At 38.7% G+C, this 7,158-nt stretch overlaps 1 long non-coding RNA gene across 1 annotated transcript; it reads left to right on the top strand.

Moving 5' to 3' along the window:
• The first annotated feature begins 2,256 nt into the window (after positions 1-2,256).
• On the top strand, positions 2,257-6,800 carry LOC133525920 (uncharacterized). Its single transcript, XR_009800649.1, has 2 exons — positions 2,257-5,039; positions 5,147-6,800. It is a non-coding gene; the product is annotated as an uncharacterized LOC133525920 (long non-coding RNA).
• The last annotated feature ends 358 nt before the right edge of the window (positions 6,801-7,158 follow it).

The following is a 7,158-nucleotide window of genomic DNA, read 5'->3' as shown; positions in this document are numbered from 1 at the left end:
AAAAAACATTTTACAGTACATAAATGGTGCTACTTTTCCGCACTAGTGCGTAAATTAGCACATTATGTAATTATACTGTAAAACTCTGTACGATACATGTGCGAATAAGAATTCGCAACTCGTGTCGATTGAAAACACTCCCTTCGGTCGTGGTTTAATGTATCGCCATTCGTTACGAATTTCCTATTTTTCGCACTTGTATCATAAATAACAATTACAATACACATGGTGCTCCTTTAACGCACTAGTGTGATAATTAGCACATTACGTAACTATGCCAAAAATTTAAAAAGCGTAATGTACATATGTACCTACTGTAAAATATTGTACAATACATGTGCGAATAGGTTATTCCTATTTTCGCACTTGTATCGTAATATACTATTACAGTACACATTTATTTACCGCAATGCGTGCGTTAATTAGCACTTTACGTGCCTATGTCGTAAATTTAATGGGCCATATGTACTGTAAAACGTTGTACGGTACACGTGCGAATAGGTACTTTAAATTTGCAACTCGTGTCGATTAAAAAAACTCATCATATCCATACTTACTTACTTCACTGGCTCGGTGACCCAAATAATATCTTGGCCTCTGACACAAAAGAGCGCCACTCTGCCCTATCCTGCGCCACTTCGCGCTAGTTGGGTATTTTTTTATACTACGTCGGTGGCAAAAAAGGAAACGGCCCGCCTGATGGTAAGCAGTCTCCGTAGCCTATGTACGCCTGCAACTAAAGAGGAGTTACATGCGGAGTTATTCCGGGGATTCCATCATATCCATACCGGTTCTATTTAATTCAGTATAATATTACACATTTCCACATATCTCTGATTTGACGACCGGTTTGGCCTAGTGGGTAGTGACCCTGCCTACGAAGCTGATGGTCCCGGGTTCAAATCCTGGTAAGGGCATGTATTCGTGTGATGAGCATGGATATTTGTTCCTGAGTCATGGGTGTTTTCTATGTATTTAAGTATTTATAAATATTTATTATTATATATATCGTTGTCTAAGTACCCTCAACACAAGCCTTATTGAGCTGACCGTGGGACTTAGTCAATTTGTGTAATAATGTCCTATAATATCTCTGTTATGCTTTCTAAGGCAAACACGGCAACGCGGTCGGCCGTGGCGCTATGTCAATAAAATTGACAGTCGATTGACACGAAGAAAAATAATTCGGCTGTTTGCCTGTCAGTGGAATATCGGCTCTACTGAAACACGATTACTAAGGATATTATTTATGTTTTGATCATTTATTTTCTATTTTAATATAAAAATTTTACGCTGACTTAAGTACTTGGTTATGTATTCAATGACAATATTTTTTTTATATCGACAAATATTTTGTTTGTCGAGTATTTTCAAAAAGTCATCCTTTATTTAACTGATTGTACTGGGCATGCTGGGTAGCAACACTAGCGACTCTAACCACCCCTGTAGGGCTAAGATGGTCGGCTCTTTATCATTTGTCACCATGCCTGTCACGTTCTAACAAGTATGTAAGCGCGAAAGTGACGGGCATAGCGACAAGTGATAAAAATGGAACCATGATACTACCGCTGGCCGCGTGGCTAACATGCAAATCGCTTACGCAGCGGCTTACGTGAGCGATGACTCGCGAATGCGACGCAGCGCGGCGGCCCAACGGCATTTGGAGATCGCCCACGTAGGACACTTCCATAGGCATCAAAGGATTGAATTCACCCGTGCCGCTTCGCGTTCGCGAGTTATTCGCTCACGTGAGACACTACCATAGGCATATTCCATCAAAAATGTATTTAAAGTTCGTTTTTTTAGCATTAGAAAGAAGGCAAGTGACCATGACGTGTCTTTTTATTAAAAATCACTTTTGAAAATAAGTCACAGCAAATATGTAAGAATTATAAATCATATGCGATCATTTACATTATTTTGCCTTCATAAGTAATATAAACTAATTTTTAAAAGGCGTTTTCAATAATTTTCAATAAAAAGTAACGTTAAGATTGTTTATTCTTTTTATAAAGCTGCCTTACGCTCCGTAGCGATCGAAACGCAACTTTCACTGTCGCACTATATGGAAGAGTGATAGAGAGACAGATAGCGTTTCGTTGTCATAGCGATAGCGATTGTCCCCCTTGGCTAGGCAGCTCTAAAGATGCTCATAACAAGTGAAAGGTCAAGTCTATCAAGACTTGACCTTTCACTCGTTATGAGCATTTTCGGGAAAAGAAGAATAAAAATACAAATACAAATAATTTATTGAAAACAGCATAGTACAGTGTTAGCACTTAAAGACTAAGGACTAAGGATACGGAAAAGTTGACAAATGCCTGAACTAGGAGTTCCTGTGTTTCAGGCAGAATAGGACCATATTAATTAATTTGTAATTATTCACCTAATTATAATAGTGTGTACTATCACACTAAAAATCTGGTAAGGTGACAACCTTAACAAAATAACTTATTTAAGTATTCTATATCAAAGTACAGTGAGTAATCATTTTACGACTATTAGTAAATTCTCTGTCTCCTCCTTCTTCCTCGCGTTGTCCCGGCATTTTGCCACGGCTCATGGGAGCCTGGGGTCCGCTTGACAACTAATCCCAAGATTTGGCGTAGGCACTAGTTTTTACGAAAGCGACTGCCATCTGACCTTCCAACCCAGAGGGGTAAACTAGGCCTTGTTGGGATTAGTCCGGTTTCCTCACGATGTTTTTCTTCACCGAAAAGCGACTGGTAAAATAAATATCAAATGATATTTCGTACGTAAATCGTTTCGTATTAGTAAGTTCTCTGTATCATCTCTGAATGTACTAGCATTAATCGAACATCTCGCTTAATCTGCTTAAAAACGGCGAATGCTAGATGTTCTGTTACAAAGCATGCTCAAGTGTATCAGCACCCTAAGCAAAGCTTTTAAGTTGCTGATGGCTTCCTTAAGTGTGTGTGGAGGCTTATTTCTGTATACCTTTTTTTTATACCACGACGGTGGCAAGCAAGCATACGGCCCGCCTGATGGGAAGCACCGTAGCCTATGGACGCCTGCAACTCCAGAGGTGTTACATGCGCGTTGCCGACCCTTTAAAAATCTGTACACTGAGAGAACTTCATACTGTAGATCCTCGGGAAAACCTCGGCAGGTAGCTCATTCCACAACCGGACCGTGCGCGGGAGGAAGTTCCTCTTAAACCGCACAGTGCGTGACCATTTAGATTCTAGGGTGTGAGGATGAACACCCTGCCGACGGCGGGCGGTGCGGTGATACCTACTTGCATAGAACCCAGAAGAATGTGTTTTATTGTTTCCTCTGTTTCTATGCATGCTCTGAACATGGAGCTGTCTTTTTTTTTGTCAGTACTATAGATATGTATATTTAATGTGTTAAAATGTCCTATGAATAAGCTTGCTATTGTGAGTAGTTGGTGTTTATGTTTTCTTAATAGTAAATATATTTGTGAGTTTGTTAATTTGTCCCGACAATATATTTTTTGATCTGCCTACATGTGTCCAATACATCCCAGTATATTTGGTAGTAATTGTTGTTTTGTGTATTTAATATACACTATTTAGCTCATATAAAAAAATAAAAAATAGAGTAACTACTTGGTAAATGATGCAATGTCATTTGTATGAGAGTCATCGGTAGAAACGTCTAGTTTTTTTTTTCTGAGTTTTGTATTGACATGTTATATTCTTCTTCAGTGATTCCTTCAATGTTGAGCCGTGACATCATGTCCTTCTGTTGAAGCCCAGGTTCCTCCATAGGTTCCTCGTCTAGTGCAGTTTTTATTGCATTGGTGTAGTAATATGAGCACACCACCGTCCTAACAGGGGGAAAGCCCTGAGGTACACTAAGCTGCAGATTTAAGTGACCCTACCTGCTAAGAAATTTGTTTGCAGACTTGGGGGTCACTTAGCTCTGCAGCTTACTAGACATTGATATGATATTGTTGACCCCATATATTATGAATAGTATAAAAATAGTACCTCATACTCAAAAAAAATCCTATAGATCTGCTTAAAACAAAGAAAAGAGTTTATAGGCCAATAAAACACATAAACTTATTCAATTACTTCGGCTTCCGAAAATGGCAGATAATTATCGAAGTATCGAGCAGACGTGAATTTACCGGGCGGCTTTTACGCCTCTATTCCGCCACAAAACAAACAGTTTTCTTCCAATTCACAGTCGATGCTTTTACAAATAGGCCAATCTAAACGTGTGTACCTGAATGATGTTATTTACTTGTCGTGCGTCTCGCTCGCGCCAAAACATGTACGGACAAGTACGAAAAAAATGCACGATAACTGAACGAACAGTTACATACCATTCTGATATCAGTGTACGTTCGGATTGGCCTGAAAGTCAAGTGGCTCCTTTCTTTACTCGCTTTTGTACTTAGCTTCGCCGTATATAGTATTGTTTGTGTGAGTGTTTCTACATTTGACACGATCTTCTTTGTTAAATTTAACACTTTCCGGTTTCTGACTGAGCTGAGACTTTGTATATTTCAGTAAAGTAGAAGTTGGAATACATGAATACATACTATTGATGTATATGGCGAAAAGAAAAACGACCGGAATCGATAGAAAAACACAAACACAACCCACTTTAAGCTCATTAATAAGGAAGAATAGATTTGCAAATAACAGGAGATACAATCAGATAGCACTTAAAGCGTTCATTGAAACAATAAATAGCAACTTATTACTTTAAATCGTACAATATGTATATAATATCAGTATGATAGAGATGTCGCGATGACACGTACCATACAACACAACGAGATGCCCGGGCGTGTGATGTCAAAATGGAAAGAAATTCATGAGAGTTTCTAAGTTCAATCGCCTTCAATGACTTTTTAAAACTAAGGCCTACGATCACCTCGTGAGGTAACGCTTAAGTAACTGTACATGCTTAAAAAATAGGTTCTTCAACAAATTTCAAATCGTATCGTGGCGTTCTAAGAATAGTGACTTTATAAAATGAAGGCCTACGATCACCTCATGGGGTAACGCTTAAAGTACATGTAAATGCTAAAAAAATAGGTTCTTCATCAAATTTCAAATCATATCGTGGCGTTCTTTATAAAATGAAGGCCTACGATCACCTCATGGGGTAACGCTTAAAGTAAATTTAAATGCTAAAAAAATAGGTTCTTCATCAAATTTCAAATCGTATCGTGGCGTTCTAAGAATAGTGACTTTATAAAATGAAGGCCTACGATCACCTCATGGGGTAACGCTTAAAGTAAATGTAAATGCTAAAAAAATACGTTCTTCATCTAATTTCAAATCATATTGTGGCGTTCTTAGAATAGAGCCCCCGCTCTGATTAAAAAAAAGGTTTATGTTATCGCTGCCCCCCGGAAAATGGGAGTAAAAAGTTAAATTGAAACTTGCAAAATTCATTAGAGAAACTCAGCGCCGGGAGCATGACACGTTTCAAACGGAATATATTATTTGATTGTCACCTGCAATCTAAAATTAAATAAAAATTAGAAAGAAGCGAAATGAACAAACGGAAAAATTTATCTTTTGGATGTTGTACGGCAGAATGTTTTGAGTAAATATATTTCTATTACATAAATCTCTAACACTGCGAACCAACAGGCTACGACATTTTTCCCGCTTTATTATGATAATAAAAACTACGTTACGTACGAACGTATGTTAAAACGCTTTATGTTAAGTCCCGTTTAACAACCCGGCTCAATCTAGTCGGCAATGGGCGTAACATTATATCAGATTCAAAAGCGCTTAGTACTTTTCTGTTCTGGGCAAGCCTTTGCAGTAGGCAGTTAAATAAAGCGGTTCTGAGGTTTTTATGTGTATAAGAGATTGTTTTAGATTTTTGTTTTATTGCGTGTGAGAGTAATTGCAATCATAGCAAATTCTGTATTTCTTAATTTAATTAAGTTTTTTGTATTAGTCTTGGACCAGGTTGTATACCTATGGCCCGATTTGAAGAATGATTAAGACACGTTTAATCTTGGAAAGATCTTTAAAAGATCGATAACTAAACGACATTTCAAAATTGACGTTTATTTCCGCTGTGATCCCAGTACGATCTATCTACGATATTTCTAACGTCAAAGTGTCATTGGTTGCCCGAATCGAGCTGCTTCTGTCAATTATACGACATACAAACGATATCTAAATGAGAACTTATCTAAACCAGAACTTATCGTTATCGTATCTCATTCTTCGAATCGGACCGCTATGGTCCTTAATAATAAATGGTGGTGGCTGCACGCAAGAGATTCGCCGACGTGCTGGAATGGCTAAAAGTGATATGACTAACCTCAAAAAGTTGTGGAAGAATCGAGGTATAGGCCTTGGTACCAGGGTACGATTAGTTCCGCACTGGTATTCTCCATGTTTATGTACGGTACCTGGTGCTTCAAAAGCTTGGACAAAAGCAAAATCGATGCTTTCGAGATGTGATGTTGGAGAAAGATGGTATCCCATGGACAGCAATGAGGACAAATGCGCCCATTCTGAGAGAACTAAAAATCACCAAACGACTTTCAATAATCTGCCAGGAGAGGGATGTCAGGAGAGGGCTCTCAGATTATTTGGGCTCATAATGTGATCGCCACACCACAGCCTCGAACGTGACATTATACTGGGTCAAGTTGAAGGCAAGCGCGCTAGATGAAGTGCCACTGTAAATGGTCGGATTCCATAAGACAAGCATGTGGTTCCATGCAGAGGGCAGCCACATAGCCCTTGATCGCGTTATATGGAGGGACGATCCTCAGGCATGAGGGAACGACGAAGGCAGAAGAAGTATTGATCTTTTTTGTTGATGTATTTACACTTTTCTTATCTAAATAAAATAAAATTAAATACCTATGTCGTTCTGTTTAAAACGCATCTTGGGATGATGAGTTTTCAGGTGACTAGACTGTCCTTTCAGCTCTTAGTACACTCACACTACCTACAGGTCCGAGCAAAACCTCCATTTTACACCCTAAAGAGATTAAGATACATTAAATCATGACATCTGTACCCCTAGTGTAACTAAATTCGATTTTGAAACGTGACGTACGCGTTTGCGTTTAGTCTCATTTTGTATGGGTTTTTGAACAGCGCGCCAAGCGGGACGTTTTGGAAAGTCAAAAATCTCATACAAAATGACACTTAACGCAAACGCAAACGTCAC

The sequence above is a fragment of the Cydia pomonella genome, chromosome 15 (assembly GCF_033807575.1).
Source record: "Cydia pomonella isolate Wapato2018A chromosome 15, ilCydPomo1, whole genome shotgun sequence".
NCBI classification, from domain to species: Eukaryota; Metazoa; Arthropoda; class Insecta; order Lepidoptera; family Tortricidae; genus Cydia; species Cydia pomonella.
Note: the sequence above shows the minus strand (reverse complement) of the source record. Positions and strands in the feature narration are given on the sequence as shown.